The sequence below is a fragment of the Giraffa tippelskirchi genome, chromosome 5 (genome assembly GCF_054371585.1).
Source record: "Giraffa tippelskirchi isolate mGirTip1 chromosome 5, T2T-mGirTip1v1.2.pri, whole genome shotgun sequence".
NCBI lineage: Eukaryota > Metazoa > Chordata > Mammalia > Artiodactyla > Giraffidae > Giraffa > Giraffa tippelskirchi.
The window spans coordinates 180,833,094-180,855,995 of NC_137279.1; the positions used below are offsets into that span (position 1 = coordinate 180,833,094).

A 22,902-nucleotide genomic window follows, 5' to 3' on the forward strand; every position below is an offset into this window, starting at 1 on the left:
TGAGAATCATACCCATGCCAAGTCTGAACTCAACCCTGTGGAGGAACAGAAGGCAGTGAGCACTGGAGATTTTAAGAAGAGATCTGGCATGATCACTGACAGAAAGCCAAAGATGATGAGGGTCCAAAACTGGGCAGTGGGTCCATCCAGGGTGAACGGAAGGGAAAAGGATGCATGTTGAGCTAGAACTCAACATGAGTTGAGACAAACAGTACTTAGTCTCCAATCAGATGTGGAAAACAAAGGAAGACAAAAAACAAACAAACCTGAATTTCCCCACTGCAGCATATAGGTAGAGGGTGATATGGTATACGAGAGAGGGTATATAGGAGAGGGCTTTCCTGGTGGCTCAGACAGTAAAGAATCCAACAGCAATGCTTGAGACATGGGTTCAGTCCCTGGGTTGGGAAGATCCCCTGAAGGAGGGCATGGCAACCCACTCCAGTATTCTTGCCTGGAGAATCCCCATGGACAGAGGAGTCTGATGGGCTACAGTCCACGGGGTCGCAAAGAGTCGGACACGACTGAGCAACTAAGCACAGCACATACAGGAAGAGAAGCAGGTTTGGGAAGAGAAAAAATGGGGATGAGGATAAGCATGGTTTTGGATACGTTACATTAGAACTTCTACAGACTCCAAAGTGGAAGAGGGCAGTAGTCATTTGATAAGACAAGTCTGGACCTCGAGGGAAAGGTCATATTCAGAGATTTGGATTTGAGAGTCATCACTGAACAGGTAGACAACATTGATAAATGAAATCACCAGAGTAGGTAAACTAATCCAGGGAAAGCATACACTGAAGGGGAGAGGCCCAAGTATAGTGTCAAAAGCTGTAACAAGGTCAAACGTGAGAACTGAAAAGAAATACTGAGTTCTGCAAGTAGGTCATCACAAGTAGGAGCAATTTCTGCCGAACTGGTGGGCACAAGAGCCACGTCACAGTGGGTCAAGAGGACTAGAGGAATGTAAGAAAGACTATTAAAGAGGTTTAGTAGTTAAAAAATAGAAAGCAGAGTTAGATGGAATAAGTTTGTTGGAAGAAGCTTAAAAATTTTCTTTTCCTTAGGATGAAGACAACTTGAACATACTTATGAAGAGTCACTAGGAGGGGAGAGACCTAGACTACAAACTATGCACATGCCCAGAAGCTGTCTCTGAAAAAAGAAGGAATGAGGTGAGGAAGATACAGATAAGCTGAGAGGCAGACCTATGGAAAGTAAAAGGCTCAATGGCTTGCTGAAAGTTTACAGGTGGGGTGGAGCAGCAAGCTGGAGGAGAGCGCTGAAAGCCCGAAAGAGCTGCTGTAAGGAAAAGGAATGGGAGTCACCCAGGAGGGAACAGAGAGATTTCAGGGCAGGGTGGAGAGTAAAGCTGTGGCTGGAGCTCATAAACCTGTGACAGAGCCCATTAGCACAATGCTATGCAGCAGAACTCAGCAGCTGCCTGGGCAAGTGAACATGGCTGAGGGAAAGGACAGGAAACTGTGGCAGAAAGCAAGAGACCTGAGAGCACCAGGGCAAGCGCGGCCGCGTAGGACCGGGAGGCAGGCCAACGACACACCACCCAGGGGCCGAGAGGCCGAGGAATAGGCAGAGACCAGGTTTCCTGGGCATAAAGGGATGGGAGAAACAGAAGAAAGCAGGTTGTAACCAGACTCTGGGATTCCTAGGAGGAGGGGAGCAATTTCAGGTCACCTCGAATACTCTTCCCCAAGAAGCTCAGCCATCAACCAAGACCAATGTTGATGCCATGCTGCCTTCCAAGCCCTGCTCTGATACGTAAACTAGTTCTTCAAATGGGGCCAGCACTTCAAAGGCTGTCAGAAGGAATTCCAGTGAGAGAATGGTAAGGCTGAGTTCTCTTAGCGTCTTCCTTCCTGGACTTTAAGATTTGATCTGGATCTCTAGGGAGAATATCAGTAACTCTTCTTTTTATTAACATGGAGATTGGGGGAGCTGCCGTGTGTGGAGTTGCTAAAAATAAAAGTTTAAGAAACTGCCTACTTGCAAATTTAGCAATTCCCTCAGGATCCTGGAGTCAGCGGGTATAGGACAAGAGTCACTGTCCTTCTCATCTTAGGGCCCTGGATCCTCCCCCAGTGCTAACTTACAACAGCTGAGGGTGACAACTAGAGCACGATAGTCACTTTCAACAGGGAAGCAGAGGTGGGGGTCTGCTAATAAGGTAGGTGACATCCAGGAAACAGAAAAGTGAGTCCACTTCCTTTCACTGCACAAACCGAATCTAAACCCTGTCTTCCCACAGGGACAGGAAAACCTAAACAAGCTACTCACTCATTCCCTAAAGACCCGGGCTCCCAACCAGCTTATTATCCCAGCCTGTACAAAAAGAGAGAGATTCAGATCCTCTCAGAGGGGTTACAAATGAAACAGAACATTGCCACCAGAAGGGATTGCTGGCTCAGAGCGCTGACTCACTCTAAGGGCCCCAATTTCTTTCCAAGCCTGCTCCTATCACCCCAAAGACAAAGGGTACAAAGACTATAAAAGGCAATTTCTTATATTCAAGTACATGGATGGAAGAAATGAGAATTCAGGGTTGGTTGGCTCTCTGGATAAGCATCTGGAATCCGGCCCCCTGCATCAGCCTGGTCAGCCATTTCATTTGGACCAAGGTGGGCCCCTGCTATGTGAGACCAAAAAAAAGTTAATTCCCAATGGTGTTTGTTTAATGCAGCTCTCGTTCACCTTCACTCGGGTCACTGCCTTCTTCTGCTCACAAACACTTAATTGTCTCTGAAAAGTAGGTCATTGCCTCGTAGAACAAGCCGGAGGGGGAGCTAAGACCCAGCCTCTCACTCCGACAGGCCTGGAGAGGCCCAAGCAGTGTCTAGGAGACCAGGACCAGTCAACAGTGCACTGTGCCAAGAGTGCTCCAGGTGGCAACCTGGCTACTGCCATTCCTAGGTGGTGATTCAGCAGGTTGGTGGAGCAGAAGACGCCCAGGATGTGAGGGTGAGGCTCCTGTCACGCCAAGGAATCCTTGACCCACTCTGATGGCTAATGAGGTGTCCCTGATCATCTCTGAATGGAGAGAGCAAGAGGTGGACCATGAGAATGCTGAACTCTTCCCCACTGCCCATATGGGCCCTCTGTAGAATACCAAGCATTGCTCAACCATAAATGGAGCTGTCTGAGCTTCTCCCCACTCCTTCTCCCAAATATTTTCTTCAGGACACCCAAAAATAAACACGGCTCCTTCCTTACCCATGAGCTAGAGGCACATTCTTAGCACTGTAAGCTGTCACCTGAGCATGCCTGACAAAGAAGGGGTTAACATCTCGAAGCAGGATACATCTTGTTCCTAGGCCCAAATACTCCATCCACCCAGAAAGCAAAGGTGGGAGAGACTCCCTCTCAATCCTCCTCCAACCTCTCACTGACTAATTCACTAAATATAGGCTATTGCTTCAAAGTAAAAAAGACGGGGCCCAGGGAGATGAGGCGACAGAGGGCTGGCAAGTTTGGGAAATAGTTACCAGAGGGTCAGCTGTCCAGCTGGCTCTGGAATCTGAAAACTTCCAAATCTAACAACTGCCTTTCTCAGCAAGAATCAAAAGTATGTGAATCAGCTGTGGAGGATAAAGGTTGTAGAGCCCAGTTTCAGAAGCCAGTAGCAAACCACTTCCTCAGCCATTGTTCCCAAAAACCAGCAAACTGCCAGCAACTTCACCTTCAGACCAGCTACCAGCTCTAAGAGAAACGGGAAAGGGAGTTAGTTATCTCTTTGGCATATGGAGTGAAAGCATTTCTCTCTCTCAATTTCTCTTTCTCTGTATCTCCCTCCAACCACCTCCCCATCTCCAATTCTCCGGTTGTAAAGCCAAAACCATTGGCCACCCCAACTTTTCTAAATTCTGACGATGCAATTTTCCATTATTTCCAAAGGTCCCATGTACCTTTCCTCCTCCTGATCCCTCACTGATTCTCCTGCCCTACAACACACATACACTTCACCTCTAAGGTACTTCAGAGTCAGAACCCCATGCTGCTAAGTCGTTTCAGTCGTGTCCGACTCTGTGCGACCCCATAGACGGCAGCCCACAAGGCTGCGCCGTCCGTGGGATTCTCCCGGCAAGAACACTGGAGTGGGTTGCCATTTCCTTCTCCAGTGCATGAAAGGGAAAAGTGAAAGTGAAGTCGCTCAGTCGTGTCCGACTCTTAGCGACCCCACGGACTGTAGCCTACCAGGCTCCTCCATCCATGGGATTTTCCAGGCAAGAGTACTGGAGTGCGGTGCCAGTGCCTTCTCTGCAGAACCCCATGAACTAATACCTAATTTCATATCACCTTTTCAAGTATGAGGTTTAAGTCTCTATGTAAATAGACTGCAAACTCTACAGAGGCAGGAACCATGTTTTATCACCACTACTGAGCTAACACGGCATGTTTATCATGAGCCAAGCACCATTCTGATAGCTCAGTTGGTAAAGAACCTGCCTGCAATGCAGGAGACCCTGGTTCGATTCCTGGGTCAGGAAGATCCACTGGAGAAGGGATAGGCTACCCACTCCAGTATTCTGGCCTGGAGAATGCCATGGACTACAGTCCATGGGGTCACAAAGAGTCAGACACAACTGAGCGAGTTTCACTTTTCTTTTTCAAGCACCATTCTAAGCACTTTACATGTATTCAGTCTCCATGGGAATTCTATGATGTAGGTGCTGTCAGCACAGACACTTCACAGATGAGCACTAAAATTCAGAAAGGTTTAGGAACTTGCTCAGTTCATGGTAAACACTAGAGCTGAGATTTACATCCTGGTAGCTTAACCTCAGAATCCGTGCTCTCAACCTCTATACTCTACATAAGTGGTCTCAGACCAGCAGCAACTCCTGGAAACGCGTTAGAAATACAAATTCTCAAGCCAAACCCCAGATGTACTGAATCAGAAGCTGGGGGTGGGGCCCAGCCACCCATGTCTTAACAAGCCCTCCGGGTGATTCTGACGGCGGCTCTAGTTTGAGAACCACTGCTCAGTTCACAAATTGTGCTGCTTCTGCTTTTCTTTATTTGAGCCACACCCAAGACAGAAAGGAGTCCAGGAGGAACTTAACTGTAAAAATATCCTGAACAACTGATTGTGGCCTGATGGTTAAGAGTGTGTGTGGATTCTAGGGCCAACTGCTTGTCAGTATAAAGCCCAGCTCTGCTGCTTACCACCTGTGTGACCCTGGGCATGTCACTTAGCCTTCCTGTTGCTCAGTTTCATCAAATGGAAAATGGGAATAACAGTACCCACATCATTTAGTTGTTGTGAGGATTAAATGACTTGGTATCATGCAAAGCATTTATAAAGTGTGTGGCACTTGATAAGTGCCATATAAGCTCTTACTAACTGTAGTTCTTGATCCATTTTACAATTAAATTCAACAAACATTTGTTAGGCATCTATGTACCAGGCTTCTCTGGTGGCTCAGATGGTAAAAGAGTCTGCCTACAATGCAGGAGACCCGGGTTCCATTCCTGGGTCAGGAAGATCCCCTGGAGAAGGAAATGGCAACCCACTCCAGTATTCTTACATGGAAAAATCCCATGGATGGAGGAGCCTGGCGGGCTACGCCCCATGGGGTGGCAAAGAGTCAGATACGACTGAGCCACTAACACACATACGTACCAGGCACTGTGCCACGGACATGCATCCATCAACATCTCCCCAACTCATCAGCCTTTCCAATGTCTACCAATGCCTTATTAACTGCAGTACTCTGTGCTATGGGATATAAGGGCCACAAAGAACAAGGCATTCACCCTTCCTTTAAGGACAAAGCATGCCTCAGACATGACGTTTACACAAGTAACTGCAACACATAGCACTGAGTGATAAGAATCAGAGGACAGCATTCTTCCATGGGAAGAACACCGGGTTTGAGGTCACAAAAAGGACACTGGGTTTGAGGTCACAAGATTGAGACTCGGTTCCAGCTGTGTACGTTCTAAGGCAAGTCACTTGACCTTCTTAAGCCTTAGTTTCCAGGGCTAACAAGCACAATAATAATCTGTGAGGCACAAAAGAGGTAATACATATGAAAGCATTCTGTAACTTGGGCAAACTCTGAGAGATGGTAAGACAGAGAAGCCTGGCGCGCTGTAGTCCACGGGGTCACGAAAAGTCAGCCACGACTTGGCGACTGAACAACTACTACTATTACTTTTAAGTGAATTTCTTTCAATAATATTATGTAAGTTTAGAAAGACGTAACTGAAGGGACCAGGAAATGCTGCACCCCAAAAAATGACATATGAGATGGATGTGAAAGGATAAGTAAGACATAGAAATTAAAGGAAAATCCAAGTAGAGGAAAGAGCATAAGCAAACACATGAGAATACAGGGGGCAGTGGGGAGGGGGACTAGTTCATTCCACTGGTAAAGAATAATGAATGGGGTTGTTGTTTTTGTTTAGTCACTAAGTCATGTCCAACCCTTTGCAACCCCCATGGACTGTAGCCCACCAGGCTCCTCTGTCCACAGGATTCTCCAGACAAGAATATTGTAGTGGGTTGCCATTTCCTTCTCCAGGGGATCTTCCCAATCCAGGGATTGAATCCGTGTCTCCTGCTTGGCAGGCGGATTCTTTACCACTAAGACATCTGGGAAGCCCTAAAGAATAATGGGAGATGGCATTAAAAAGGCAGGTGATGGGCAAACGGGGGGGAAATATTTGTTCACTTTTCCCCCATAAGCATCTTTGGTACTTCAACTAGTAAATGATGAAACAGTGGGTTAAAATTAGTTTCGGGATTTATTAACACCTGTGAATCTCAAGTATTCAGCATGCCTTCTGCTCCATTTTCAGGGGTTAAGAGCCAGCTATATCATATGTATGGAAAATGGAATAACTATAGATATGTAGTCGGTGCAGGGGCCACTTTGAAAATGATACTTTTATTCCTCATCAGAGCTGCTCCTCAGGAGTCCAGGAGAGAGATAGCTCACAAAGACTGGGCCTTTTGGACCATCACTGTTCAACTAAGACCAATCTTTGTTCACCTAACACCAGCTACAAAATGAAGTGGAAAGGGTTCAACTCTCTTAACCATTTTTCACATGTTTTTTGGTACCTCTATTTAAATACAATATGCAGTACATTTATTTTGGTGTTTTATTTTCACTCATTATTTTTGTGCAAGAAGGTAAGCATATAATCTAGAGTAGCACAAATTTGTTGATACAGAAATTGAGGTTTCCAATAGATTGTTTCGGAGACATTTTTAAAACTTTATATGTTGTTATGGTTGAATGAAATAATGTAATTTTAATCCAGTAACTCTTGCTTGTCAAAGAACATCTGAAAGAAAATAAATTTAACAAACTTTGAAGAAAGTCAATTTTTAGTTGACAAGGGGTGAACATAACTTGTTAATCATGCCAAATATCTCTATCTCTAAAATTCAATTGTCAGTTTTACACAAAGAAAATTGCCTAAGGAAAAAATAGTAACTTTCCAAAGAACAAATTATCAAAAATCAAACTGAACACTCTTGTGCTTGTCTCTCCTCCACTGTCATACAAGTGCCCCCTACTGTCGTTCATATTTAATCTATGTTTTCCTAAAATAGCTTTTTTCAGATTTCTTTTTAGATCCTTTCCTGTAGCAGCCTTCACAAAGCATGAACATAATTCTTTCATCATATGTACTTACACAACTAGAACTGAATACTAAATGTGACCTCATTAACTTAACATAAAATTCACTCACTCATATTATATTGACAACATAAAATCATCCTGAATAGCTTTAGAAAGATGACTAGAAGATAGACAATGAAGGTATGGAACAGGAAATATGCAGGTAGACCAATGTGGGTGGAGGAGTGCACTGAGGGGGTGTGTCCCTGTATCCTTGACACAATGGGGCAAAAAACCCCCAATGACACTGCAGTCCCCTTAAGCACAGAGAGGGGCCTCAGGGGAAATCAGTACAAACCACCCCTTAGCCCCTTCAGACAAACAGGAGAGTCCACACAAAGGGATCTAGGAGTTTAGAGTGGCTGCCTCTCCTTCTCAACCTCCACTTCTATGTCCAACATAAGTGCAGGATGCAGAAGCCCAAGCATGTGGGCTTTTCCAGGTCTAACGCAGGCCTGAAGATGGGACAAAGAAGTCAGAGGTGCAGAGTACTCTCTGCAGAATTTTGGAAGAAACTGCAAGAGCCTATCTAAGCTGTCAAGACCATCCTGCTAAGGTTCTCAGTGCTTTAATCCCCTTGGAGACCTCTTCCATCATCCTGGGACCCCCTGTTACCAATCCATACACCATGGTGGTGGGCTGGGCTGGGGTGAAGCCAGAAGAGAGCTCACAGCTTCTATACTGTGCCAACTGCCAATGACAGGATATATGCATACATATGCATGTGCATATATATGAACACACATATATATGTACACACACATGTGTGTATATAGCCTACAAATCCTACAAGCCAGGCTGGCACACAACTGGCTATTCACTGTACAATTCCCCCTCAGGCCCTGACCTGTGTAAAACAAACTAAGAGTCTAGATATATCGCAACAGCAAGAGTCCCATTCACAGTAACAGCAGAAGAGGGTGGAAGGAAAGGCAAAGTTGATAAGCTACAGCAACTGTTAAGCAGTCCATCCCTGGAGAAGAGTCTAATCCTTGCTTAGGCTAAGAAGCAACAATTTTCCCCACTGGAGTTCTGCCACGCCTGGACCCTCTACATGGACGCCATCAGAATGGGCTCCATCATTTGTCAGACTCCTATCAAAACAAGTCCTGCAACCAAAACCCAGAGAGATGAAGTCGACACACAATAGTCTTGTCCCTCACTTCATCCTCTTACTCCCAGCTTTGAGAGCTCTAGATAAGGAATCAATCCAACAATACTGCTACTGAAAATAATCATATTTTAGCAACCTAAGTGTCCATCAATGGACAGATGAATAAACAAAATGTAGTACATACAAAGAAATACTATTCAGCCTTAAAAAGGAATAAAATCAAGACACATACTACAATATAGATAAACTTTAAAGACATTATACTAAGTGAAATAAGCCAATCGCAAAAGTATAGATATTGTAGGAGTGTACTTACATGAAGTACCTAGAATAGTCAAACTAAACAGAGACAGAAAACAGAATGGCAGTTGCCAGGAGCTGGGGGAGGGGAGAATGGAATTATTGTTTAATGGGTATGAAATATAAGTTTCAGAAGTTTCTGGAGATGGACAGTGGTAATGGTAACACAGCAGTGTGAATGTACTTAACGCCACTGAACTGTACACATAAAATGGTTAAAATGGTAAATTTTATGCATATTTTACCACATTAAAAATCACATTTTATAATACTCTTATTAATAAAAAGAAGCTACAATTACATACCCACTATGCATCAAGCAGCATGCTTTCTATATATTAATTCATTTAACCTTTACAGAAACAGGTCAAGATAGTTATTATCACTAACATTTTGCAAATGAGGACTCAGAAAACACACATAGCAGTTAAGTGACTGGCCAAGGTCACAGAGCTTGTAAGTACCAGAACGAGGATTCCAAAGTTTACACCCTTTCCACTGTAAAATGGTGCTCTCCACCCTAGAGGGGAGATTTATCTGATACTATAGTGAAAGTGAAGTTGCTCAGTCGTGTCCGACTCTTTGGGACCCCATGGACTGTGTAGCCTACCAGGCTTCTCCGTCCATGGGACTTTCCAGGCAAGAGTACTGGAGTGGGTTGCCATTTCCTTCTCCAGGGGATCTTCCCAACCCAGGGATTGAACCCGGGTCTCCCGCATGGTAGGCAGACGCTTTACTGTCTGAGCCACCATAAAATAGCCACAAACCAGAGAGCCCCTGGAGCAAGAAGGGACAGAGGTAAAGGAAGAATTTACTGTTCAAAGTCACAGCAAGCACGCTAATTCCACTTCTAAGGCTGTTCTTCCTCTGATGACCTTCAAGAACTTGAAACACACCAATTTCCTAGTCATGTAAACCCTGGCAAACTAGCAAAAGCTATGTTACACACAAAACTCAAAAATGAGATTCCTCATAACCTATCCAGCGATGTTCTATTTTGTAAGAACTTTTAAGGACTTCTCCAAGGTCAAGGAAAAAAAACAAAAACAAACAAATTTAATGTGTCACAAAATTAAACTCCAGGTCCCCAAACACTAAGAAAAACTCCTCACGAAGCAAAGGGGATCACGACTTCCTCCCCACTCCTCCCTTTTCTGTCTTCTGCTCTCGCTCTAGACCCACGAGGAGCAGGCCAGTCTGCACAGGCAGGTTCCGAAACCGCTGTGCGGACCCACAGGCGGCACTGCTTAACAGCTAGCCCGCAGGCCACCAGAGAGGAAGCGCGGGGCTTGTTCGTGAGGGCAGGAAATCCGGACAGCCCGACTGCAGTCCCCGCCTCTGTCATTCCATCATTCCATCAGGGCTCGGGGGGCATCCTGCCAGGTTCCATTCCAAGAATGGCGTCACTTCCACCAGGGACTAACACTGCTCCCTGGTAGTGTTTAGGCACCCAAAGGGCTGACTAGAGGACGTGGCCAGAATGGAATCCACAGCATGCAGGCCCCGTGAGGGACCAAGCTTTTCTCGCCTTCAGTGGGCGAAGGGGCTCTACTACCACAGGTCAAGCAGACACAGCCCAGGAAAGGATTCAAAACAATCTCTCCTGGTCCTGTGTCTCTCCCAGGGGCACAAGGAAGCTGGGGTTCATGTACGTGTCTATCTCTCAAATGGAAGTTGTTCTGCTGAAAACAAAGGCAGCTTCCTTCCCACCCCCAAGACCCAACTGATTTATAGCCAGCAAGCGTCTCCCGGTACTCAGAAGATATGCTATCGAACAGGAAATGAAAAAATATCCATTTCTTCCCGAAGGAAGGGGGAGGAATCACATCCCTATAGAGACAGGAAATCAGCTGACCACAATCCCAGCCATGTCAGGGAAATGACTGTCCCCTTCTTCAACGCAGGGAGTTATGAAAGCCGAGTTCCTCTCAGGATTCAGTCACTACTGAGGGAAGAACTTCCAAGCCCGGGCTGTTTTCTTATAGCTCTTTACTAGTTTAGATAGTTACAGATAAAAGGGGAAAATGAAAGCCCCTCATGCCCTAATGCAGGGGTTTCCAACCTCTGGGACTCAGAACTGTCAGATCATCAGCAGCATAAGATTAGAAATAAAGCACACAATAAGTGTAACATACTTGAATCATCCCCAAACCAATCCCCCACCCCTGGTTATGTGGAAAAATTGTCTTCCACAAAATTGGTACCTGGTGCCAAAAAGGCTAGGGACCACTGCCCTAGTGCCCACCAAAAGCACAACTCCACAAACTTCGTACTTTTTCCTCATGTAGGAAAGAGCCAAAATGGAATGTTTGCACAATACTCAGAGAAACCACAAGGGACATTTTAGGTACAGGTGACCCCAATATTTAAAGTCTGCATCCACTCAATCTGAGGTTGTGGCTGGGTGTGGGACACAAACCAGAGAAGAGGCTGAGACTTCTTGTTTGCCAACAGCAACCATTATAATAACAGCTTTATGTTTCCACAATGCCAGTTAGCAGGGTCTCAATGCCTTCTTTCCCACCCACAATCGAATCCTGTCCAACCTCCCTTTCCCACTTGAGAGGGACAAGCATGTATCTTTAGTCCTTGCTACAAAGAAGGTCAGTGATTAGAAGCCTTATCCAAGGTCATTAGCTAGTCAGATGGAACTAACATTCAACTTTTAAATGCTTTCTCACATGAAAGAAGACTGCAAAACAACTGTTTCTCAAGTAATTCTTAGGCAACGAAAATTCCCTGTATCCTATCCACAAAAACTCCTCTCTCTCTCCTATCTCCATTTTCTACTAATGTCTCCCAACTCTATAGGCCAGGCATGTCTGCTGGCATCCAGTGCATTTAAAGCTTCCCTCCATTATTCAACTTAACATACATTTATAAACACTGACTTCGAGCTGGGCGCTGTGCTAAACTTTGGGGACAAAAAGATGGATGAGATGCTGTCTCAGTTCTCAGGATGCACAGTCTCGTGGGACACAGAAAGACAAACATGTAACTGTTATTCAGAAGAATCGGTGACATCAAAAAGGAAGAATATATGCCTAGGATGCTTCAGTTCTCGAACCATAGCATCTAGGGAGAACTGGTATGTCCAGTGGAAGGAACCTTTCTCTCAAGGAACCTCTGAAAATATTTTTACTTTCCTCATTCCCGACTTGACACCTCCAAATGATGCTGCCCCAAACGCCAAGGCTGTAAACTGGTATGGCATGTAAAAACAAGAACACTACCACAATGGGAGAGAACTCTTGAGTCAGCTCTCAGAGGAAGCCCTGCAGAACCGCACCCAGGAAACCACCTGAACAATGAAATGAGTGTACTAACTTTTCCCCACTGTCCATCACTCCTACAGCCAGAGAATGGGACACGCAGGAGGTTTCATCTGAAGGGAGAGAAAGGAAACCCACTTTATTCCTGTGGACAAAAACTCTCCCCACCGAAACAGTAACATCACAATGTTTGATGATTTAAAAGTCGTTTAGAGGGATATGTATACATAAAGCTGATTTATTCTGTTGTACAGCAGAAACTGACACAACATTGTAAAGCAATTATACTCTAAAAAAAAAAAAAGTCATTTAGTATTGTTATTCCCTCCAGATTAGTCTGCAGCTAAATCATTCCAGAAAAAGTAGCGAGACATCTAGCCTAAAACAATGTACTTTAAAAATGTGTTTTTAAAACCAAAGCCCCATCATTTTAAATGTATTAAGGTCTTAGCTATATTTATATTCTGTTATACTCTATATTCTGTTCAAAGCACCATTAATTTTCATCTTCTGATAATGAAGAACCACTGATGGAAATAAAATCAAGTCCGAGAGTGACCTTTTCCCTCTCAGGGGCAGGTACCAAACCCTCAGCACAAGACTTTTTCTAGGTCCACATTACTCACAGAAAAAAGAATGAAGAATGAATTGAGGCTTTTCTATCAGCAAAACAATAGATTTTCCTATTAAGAGACCCCAAGGCACCTAAATCAAGCAATCAAAACATTCTGCCCTCTACACCACAGAAGGGTTTAACCTATCATACTCTATTTCCTTTTCTCTACCTTCCTATCCTTTGGGGAGGGCAGAGGAGTGGCAGATAGATGGGTTACATTCGAGGCCTGGGTACCTAGCAGCAGTGCCCACTGCATATGTGGGCCTCAGAGATGAGTCTGACGACCAATCTAGTGTGTGTGGTAGGAGGGCATCTGTGAAGGAAGGAAGAAAGAAAGAAGGATGGGCAAAAAAGGAAGTAGTAGGGGTAGAAATAAAAGGTTTCCTACTACTCTAGTAGAAATCCCTACAAACAGACTCAAGGAGATCCTGCCAACCCCTCAGGTCTATGGCTGGGAAAACAAATGAAAGGCACATCCCCACCCCTCAGACCACACTGGCTATCCTGCACCTCCCTTGGATTTCCTAACTCTAAACTAAGTCTTTTCCCCAGACTCATTCTAATGAGAAAGCAAGTAGCTGCATGGTACAGGTTTATGGCAAAGAAAATGAATGGCAATTAATAACTGGTTTGTGCCAGAGAAGCTGGTTTACTTGATCTGCCTCCTGGTTCCAAGGAGCTTCTCTCGGCATTACGCCATCCTTCTAGTTATGTGTTTAATAAAGTCATACCCTCATATCTAACAACGCAGCATCCTCCCTTCCATCCCCTTATCAGCCCTCCTCCCACACTTACTATCTTTTCCCCAACCTGCAGTCTGAATCCCATTCATTAGAGGAGGAAGCATAACCTGTTGCGCCAGTGTTTCATCTGCTGACACTCCTCAGTAGCACACGCCCCTCATGATAGGCAGCCAAGATGATGTCATCAGCTGAATGCTCCCTGGGTTTCCGGCTTTGAGCACCTGATCTTTAACAGAGTGTGAAGTACTAAGAAAATCCAATCACACTGACATTTGGTGAATACCTGCTGAATGCAGGGCACTGAGCCAGACAAAATGACAGATAGGAGGAAGAATAAATCATAATCTGTGAGCTCCAGAAGCACAATCTAATTTGGCAAATCCATAGGAAGTTAAATACCAAATGATAAAATACAAGTGATGACATACAGCATGACATGGTCAACTGGCCAATGAGTGATAGAAATTAATGCTATGAGTTCAGAAGTCAAATGAGTTAGCACAGGTTAGTATGGTTTGCAGAGGAGTACTGGGAAAAGGGAGGACTCAAGCTGAGCTCTCATGTAGGATTTCAACAGGTGGGGACAGACCTGATAGAAAAGGGGATGGCTCCAGCAGAGGTACAAGTCCTAAATACCAAACCAAAGTCCCAAAGTAAGCCAGACAGATGGCAACAAAAACAAATAAGAGGCAAATACAAAGAAAGAGGCCGTATTACCCAGCAGGCCACACTACAGAGTATCAGTACAGGGACTTTTTCAAGCAGAAGGAAAATTATCCCAAATGGAAGACTGGACATGCTAGGAGAAAGGAAAAGCAACTTTTAAAAAAAGATAAATATTTGGTAAATCCAGATGAATATTGTCTTGGGACTTCCCTGGCAGTTCAGGGGTTAAGACTCTGCCTTCCAATGCAAGGGGTGTGGGTTCAGTCCCTGGTCAGGGAGCCTTATAAGATCCCATGTGCCTGGCACCCAAAAAACCGAAACATAAAACAGAAGCAATACTGTTAACAAACTCAATGAAGACTTTAAAAATGGTCCACATAAAAACATGAATATTGTCTAAATAAAGCAAAAATCATGAGTTTTTATTTACTTAATAAACATAACAAAAACATACTAAAACATCTGCATTAAAAATAAATGCTATGATAAAAATAAGTAATATATGTGTGCACAGAATATTAAAGCAGAGAAGAGAGTGGCTAATTTACTTACTCAAAAGAACTCAAAAAGTCATCAATAAGAACAGAAGATCTGGAATGAGTCAGGAAGGATAAGTTTTCAAGAGAATAGATTTAGGAGGACTCTGCAGACAGAGGCAATAATGCAAGCAAGACAAATGAACTAGAAATGATTTGGAGTGTGAGTAAAGTACGTGCAGAGGCACATGAGTACAGCAAAGGATGACAGGGGTCTAAAACAAGAATCGCAGTACGGAGCCAAAACGTGGAGACTGTGTCTTCTACTAAGAAATTCTAGCCTTATGCTAAACTGACATATAATCTACAGCCTCTCTCTCCTACAAAGCCCTTCCCAATGAAAGACTGCTTTCTAGAGGGCACAGAGGTAAACGTCACCTTTAGTAAATAAATAAAATAGACCAGGCTTTGGGAGAAGAGCGATGACCAGCATGAAGGAGTAAAGGATGGAGAGGGGCAGTTCCAAAGCAAGTTTGCATTTTTAATTTCTTGGGTTATTCACTAAGTCATGTCCTACTCTTTTGCCACCCCATGGACTGTGACCCACCAGGCTCCTCTGTCCATGGGATTTCCCAGGTAAGAATACTGGAGTGGGTTGCCATTTCCTTCTCCTAGGGATCTTCCCCACTCAGGAATCAAATTCACAACTCCTGCATTGCTAGGCAGATCCTTTACCACTGAGCCACCACAGAAGCCCAGAGTTAGCCTGGCAATAAAAGAGAATGAAATCATGTCATTGTGGCAATGTGGATTGACCTAGAGATTACCATTCTAAGTGAAGTCAAAAAGAGAAAGACAAATATCATACAATATTACTTAAATGTGGAATCTAGAATATGATACAAATAAACTTATTTACTAAACAGGAATAGACTCACAGACATAGAATACAAACTTATGGTTACAAAAGGAGAAAGCAGAGTAGGAGAGGAATAAATTAGGAGTTTGTGATCAGTAGATACCAACTGTGTGTGTGCTTAGTTGCTCAGTTGTGTACGACTCTTTGTGACCCCATGGACTGTAGCCCGCCAGGCTCCTCTGTCTATGGGATTCTCCAGGCAAGAATGCTGAAGTGGGTTGCCATGCCCTCCTCCAGGGGATCTTCCCAACCCAGGGATCAAACCCAGGTTTCCCACATTGCAGGCGGATTTTTTACCATCTGAGCCACCAGGGAAGCCCAGATACAAACTACCATATATAAAACAGGTAAACAACAAAGTCCGAACCATTTTCAATATCCTACAACAGACCATAATGGAAAACAATATAAAAAAGAATATATATGTATGTATATATATATAACTAACTAAATCACTTTTTTGTACACCAGAAACTAACATAACACTATAAATCAACTATCCTTCAATTAAAAAAAAAAAAAACCAGTAAGCCTGGCGAGGAAAAAGCTGAAAGAATACAAACTAAACTTAAAAGACCATTTACACTGACCAGTGGGACTAGAGAGAGAAACACTTGAAAACTTTTACCTTTTAATTTGCACTGCTTAAATTTACAATAAGCATGTATAATTTTGTAATCATAATGACAGTTAGATAAGCATAGGAAGCCTGTGTGTTTTTCTCTTCAGTTCTAGAACAGTATTTTTTGTTTTAAAGTAACTCACAACGTCCCACACCTGACTAGGGCCCCTTGGCAAGACTGAAACCACTAGGTAAGAAGTGCCAACTGAAGTCACAAGTCACACTCCCGTTCCCGCTCACCAACAATAAGAACTCCAAAACATGCACATAAAGGTCACTTCCCCGATCCTTCAGTCAGTGTACTTCCAGAACCAGGAGTTTTTAGAGAAAAGGAGGAGACTCGGGTCAAGCAGTTCTATTCAAGGAAATGAAGGGAAAGTATAATATGGTGGTTAAGAGCAGGAGTTCTGTTGTCCCACAGAGTTATTTTTCTAGATGTGGCCTTGGGCAAGTTATTTCACTGGCTTGAGCATCACTTTTCTCCTCTGTGGTGATGGTTTAGTCGCTATGTTGTGTCCAACTCCTGCGACCCCATGGACTGTAGCCTGCCAGGCTCCTTTGTCCATAGGATTCTCCAGGCAAGAATACTGGAGTGGATTGCCATTCCCTTCTCCAGGGGACCTTCCCGACCCAGGAATCAAACCTGGCTCTCCTGTATTGCAGGCAGATTCTTTACCAACTGAGCTACAAGTGCCTACACTTTCTCCTCTGTAAAATGATGATAATAGTGATATCTACTTCATGAGGTTGTTATGAGAATGAAATGGGCTAGTGTATATAAAGTGCTTAACACAGTCCCTGGCACACGGTAAAAATTCAACTAATGGGAGCTATTATTATTAATCCATTCAGTTCACACACACACAAAAAAGACATATCCTACAATGCTATGTACCAGATCCATTTCCCCTCTCTTCCCTAAATGATGCCAAAAGCAAGGTGTAGAATTAGCAGGACAGGGGGTGACCCTGGCTTCTTCCTGTGTCCCTACCAAAAGAATCGTAGCGAAGAGGGGGAAGATGGCGGAAGGACGGTGAAAGACTCAACATGGCCGACTTTCAAGATGAAGGAAGAGGCTGGGAGCCACAGGAAGCAGGTAGCCCTGAGAAGTTGGGGAAAAAACTTTTAAGGATGACAATCACTGTTCTGCTCGCATGAAAACTTCCTATTTATTCTGAGAGGTAGAGGAGTATTTCAAACCATTATCTGGCACAAAGATGGGCAGTAACCAAACAGCATGGGGGACTACTCAGTCAGAACCTGTTCCGGTACCTGCAGACAAACATCAACTCTGCATGATCATGTGACTCTGAAACACTCTTTCAAATTGATGTATATATACACTACCATATATAAAATAGATAGCTAGTGGGAACCTTCTATAAAGCACAGGAAGCTCAGCTCAGTGCTCTGTGATGAATTAGGTTGGGTGGGATGGAGGGAGGTCCAAGAGGGAGGAGATATATGTATGCACATTTAGAAAGTTTTAAAAAAAAGTGTTAGTAATAAATTCTCAGAGACAAGCAGAAGTTAATTTCATACATGCTCTTCTCTCAAGGTTAGAAGTAGCTAAACAAACTGCTGGAGAAGGCAATGGCACCCCACTCCAGTACTCTTGCCTGGAAAATCCCATGGATGGAGGAGCCTGGTAGGCTGCAGCCCATGGGGTCACGAACAGTCGGACACGACTGAGCGACTTCACTTTCACTTTTCACTTTCATGCATTGGAGAAGGAAATGGCAACCCACTCCAGTGTTCTTGCCTGGAGAATCCCAGGGACGGGGGAACCTGGTGGGCTGCCGTCTATGGGGTCGCACAGAGTCGGACACAACTGAAGCGACTTAGCAGCAGCAGCAAACAAACTGCTACAGTTTGAATTGTGTCTCCCAAAAGATGTTTAAGTCCTAACTCACAGCACCTGTGAACGTGACTTTATTTGGAAATATGGGCTTTACAAATGATCAAGTTAAGATGAGATCCTCAGGGTGAACTCTAACCCAATATAAGACTGGTTTTCTTATAAAAAGACAGACACATATGAACGATGTAAGAGCACCTAGAGACAAGCCATCTGCAAGCCAAGGAATGCCTGAGGCTACCAGAAGCTGGGCAAAAGGCCTGGAACAGATTCTCCCTCGCAGGCCTCAGAAGAAGTCAATCCTGCTGACACCCTGATTTTGGATATCTAGCTTTCAGAACTGGCAGATAATAAATTTTGTTGTTTAACACATTATTGACTGGGGAATTTTTGCAGAAAACTAATGCCAGTGGCCAGCAATTTGTTATGTAAGTGAATATTGGAACATCTCTGGCCAATAACATTTGGGTAACAAAGGATATATTAATACATCTCTGGTCAATAATGTGTTAAGCCATTCAGTTTGTGGTATTTAGCAGCCCCAGGAAAGCAGTAAATCATTTTTTTTTAATTGGCATTTATCCTACTTTAATGGGGCTTCCCTGGTGGCTCAGTGGTAAAGAATCCACCTGCCAATGCAAGAGACATGGGTTAGATCCCTGGGTGGGGAAGACCCCCTGGAGAAGGAAATGGCAACTCACTCCAGTATTCTTGCCTGGGAAATACCATGGACAGAGGAGCCTGGTGGGCTACGGTCCATGGGGTCGCAAGAGTCAGACATGACTTAGTGACTAAACAACAATAACTGCTCATAAACTATGTATTTTTTTAAGCAAATTTTAATTTAAAATCAAAGGTGGATTACTTAAAAATAACAGGACCTGGCTATATATACACTTTTTTTCCCAACAATGAAAATACCACTATGGGAAAAATTCACTAGGACCAATATAGATTCTTACTCCTTTTGAACCTAGTCTATCTGCTTCCTTAACCATCCCTGGATATAAAGAAAGGAAAGAGAACTCTTGTACATTGGGTATCCGTGTGCCTCATGGATATTAGGTGCTAATACACATTATCTTATTCAAATTTCATAAATCCCTGCATGGTATGAACTATCTCCCCATTACTAGTGAGAAAATCAATGTTTAGAAAGGTTAAGTAAGTTACCCAACATTATACAGCCAGAAAGTGGCTGAGCCAACATTCCAACCCCTTGTTTTTAACTAAACCAACCTGCTTGAGCAAGTACTTTCGAATCAATTAACAATCTTTTATTAATTTCAAGCACTGTGTGTTGAGTGAATTAATAAAGAGACTTTATAAATCCCATCTAATTCTGCCATTTTTACATAAGGAAATTGGCCCAAAGAAGTAAATTGACTTGACCAGAGTCACAAAATAAGTTAGTATCAGAATTAGGTACCCAACCCAAGTCCCCTGATTTCCATTACATCCCATAAGTTTGAGGACAACAGCAACACATGAAAACAGAGAGCAGGGATACTAGAAACTGACTACCTCAGTTCAAATCTTGGCTCTGCAATTTACCAACTGTGTGATCTGGGCAGGTCACTTCACCTCTCTGTTTGGTTTCCTCATCTGAAAATGGAGATTCTGTCTCACATGGTTACTCTAAGGACTGAATGAATAAAGAGACACATAAATTTTTCTGCCTGGAATATTAATAAGTGTTATATTTGTTAGCTGCTTCTGCTCCAACTATTATTAAATAATGCTAAGTAAAACATCAAAGAGGATACACATACTGACTGTAGTTTTATTAAACTGCAGACAAATGCGCTCAATGAGAGATAAAGAGAGAGGGAAATGAGAAATAGGCTCTTTGTTCCTGTAAATTTGCCTAATTCAGTTATTAGCAATAACATTTATTTTTTACTCTGTACTAGGCTCAGTATTTGATATGTTACAGACATTACTAAATTTCACTAAATCTAAGACACCATCAACTGCCGAAAGAATCAGTATTTCATTTACTCTCCCCAGCAGTCCAATGAAGTAGAGAGTTCCTTTATTCTGCAGATAAGAAGCTGAGACACAGACAGATTAAAGAATTCATCCAAGGTCACACAGCTATTCAATGGCCAAACCAGGTCTCAATCCCAGATCTATCAGACTCCAAAATCCCTTACACTGAACCACTTTGTTTATTACCAACTTGGTGCTGTTCAAACTTTGCATGGAATCACCTGGAAATCTCGCTAAAATAAAAACTGATTTAGCAGGTCTGGGGTGGAGCCTAACACTGTGCATTTCTAACAAGCTCCCAGGTGCTATGAATGCTGCTAGTCCTGGATCACCAAGTGTCTAACTATTCTGCTTCCATTACAACAATTCTTCCTCCTCCTCCTGGGTCTCCATTCCCAGCTCAGCAATCAGCTAATGAAAAGGACTTTAACTCCCAAAAGACAGAGGAACCTCCTAATTAAGTCTTTGTTTCTCTGCCACCTTCCCTGCTCCTTTCTCTCCCCTCCTGGGCCCCACTCTCTTTTCTAAGGCAGGCTACACAAAGCTACGGAGAGGAAGCTAATAGAGAATTCAAAATGAATGGCTGGGGAATCCAAGGGGATTTCTAACAAAAACAATGTTAACCTTATGCTTGGATGATCTGGGGTGACTAGGTGCCACCTCAAAGTCCACATGTGACTCTTAAAGGTGAGTGAAAGCTCCTGGAGTAAACTGGAAACTAAGGATTACTTACTCCCATCATTTCTCCAAAGATAATGGGTGTGACCTCTCCCCACCCTCACTGTCAGTTTAGGTCTCTGAGCAACACAGGTAATTACGGTCTGCCTACTCACTACAGAAACAGCTAGTTTCAATCAGGCTCGGTCCTCTCTCCTGCTCTACCTGTCCTACATTTTAGCTATCATCTTTGTCTGTGCTCTTAGTGCTTATGAACACTACCAAACACATTCAGAAGTGCTGCACTGGCCTGAGCCTTTCTAAAGTGGTCCTGGGTGCCGAGGTTAGAAAACAAGTCTGAAATTCAGTTCTGTGTGATGTGGTTGAATGGAGGGATAGCATTACCCAGAGCATGGGATTGTTTTTTTGACTCGAGCTCCGCAGACCCCTCTCGGTCACCACGATCCCTCCCTCTATTCCATGGGGTTGGCTTATGGTAAACAATTCTGAATACTCACTGGAAGGACTGATGCTGAAGCTGAAACTCCAGTACTTTGGCCACCTGATGCGAAGAACTGACTCACTGGAAAAGACCCTGATGCTAGGAAAGATTGAGGGCAGGAGGAGAAGGGGACGACAGAGGATGAGACGGTTGGATGGCATCACCGACTCGATGGACATGGGTTTGAGCAAGCTCTGGGAGCTGGCGATGGAAAGGAGGCCTGGCGTGCTGCAGTCTATGCGATTGCAAAGAGTTGGGTACGACTGAGCGACTGAACTGAACTAAACTGAAACAATCCTGAATATTCAATGGAAAGACTGATGCTGAAGCTCTAATACTTTGGCCACTTGATGCACAGAGCCAATTCACTAGAAGAGACCCTGATGCTATGAAAAATTGAAGGCAAAAGGAGAAGGGGGTGGCAGAGAATGAGATGGGTAAATAGTATCACCAATTCAATGGACATGAATCTGAGCAAACTCTGGCAGATGGCGAAGGACTGGGGAACCTGGTGTGCTACAGTCCATGGGGTCGCAAAGAGTCAGACACAACGCACAACATAACGACTGAACAACAACAACATAAACAATACTGCCACTCTATTTGAGCAGTTCAAATCAGACCATTTTCAAGAGCAGTCTGACTTGAAAATCTTAAGTTGCTTTAAAGCAACTCAGACTACAAAATCAAAATTTAAGGTAAGAGGGCCTCCTGCCCAGTGGAGTTCACCAGGCCTGAGTACAAAAACCTAGTTCAGTTGCTTACCAGCACGTGACCCTCAGGGAACTCATTTAGGTTCCTTAAGCTTTGGCCTCCTCATCTGTAATATCCACCAATATCATTGGACTGTCACAGGATGCTACTTGTGACGATTAAATGAGATAAAGCACCTAGTATTCAGTTAGGGCTTAAAATGAGTTTCCTCTTCCCACCCCTGCTCACAGGGATACACAGTTAGGCCGATAATATGCATATGTACCAAATCACATAATGGAACTGTGTTTCGGCGTGGTTTTATTAAAAAAAAGAAAGAAAGAAAGAAAAATCACCACTCACCTGTGAGATCTGGCTCCAGTTACATGACCTTGGGCAAGTTACTAACACTTTTCCATTCCTCATTTCATTTCCTTTCAAGGAACAAGAGTCAGCTCAACTGATCATTTCCAGTTCATTCATTTGACAAATATTTATTGAGCATCTTACTCAACGGTAAAGAACCCATCTGCCAATGCAGGAGATGCAGGTTCCATCCCTGGGTCAGGAAGATCCCCTGGAGAAGGAAAATGGCAACCTACTCCAGTATTCTTGCCTGGAGAATCCCATGGACAGAGGAGCCTGGCGGGGGTCCATGGGGTTGCAAAGAATTGGACACAACTTACTGACTAAACAACAGCATACACCAGACACTCTTCTGGGTGCTAGCAATACAAGAGTTAATAAACAAAAGCATGCAGGAACTTCAGCTCTGCTTTTAGACAAATATGTAAACAAGAGGAAGCAGCTAATAACAGCA

At 43.7% G+C, this 22,902-nt stretch overlaps 1 protein-coding gene across 1 annotated transcript in view; it reads right to left on the minus strand.

The window, feature by feature from the left end:
• The window catches only part of MACF1 (microtubule actin crosslinking factor 1), a 350,958-nt gene that overhangs the window by 296,450 nt on the left and 31,606 nt on the right, over window positions 1–22,902 (minus strand). The gene's annotated exons all lie outside the window — the stretch shown is intronic.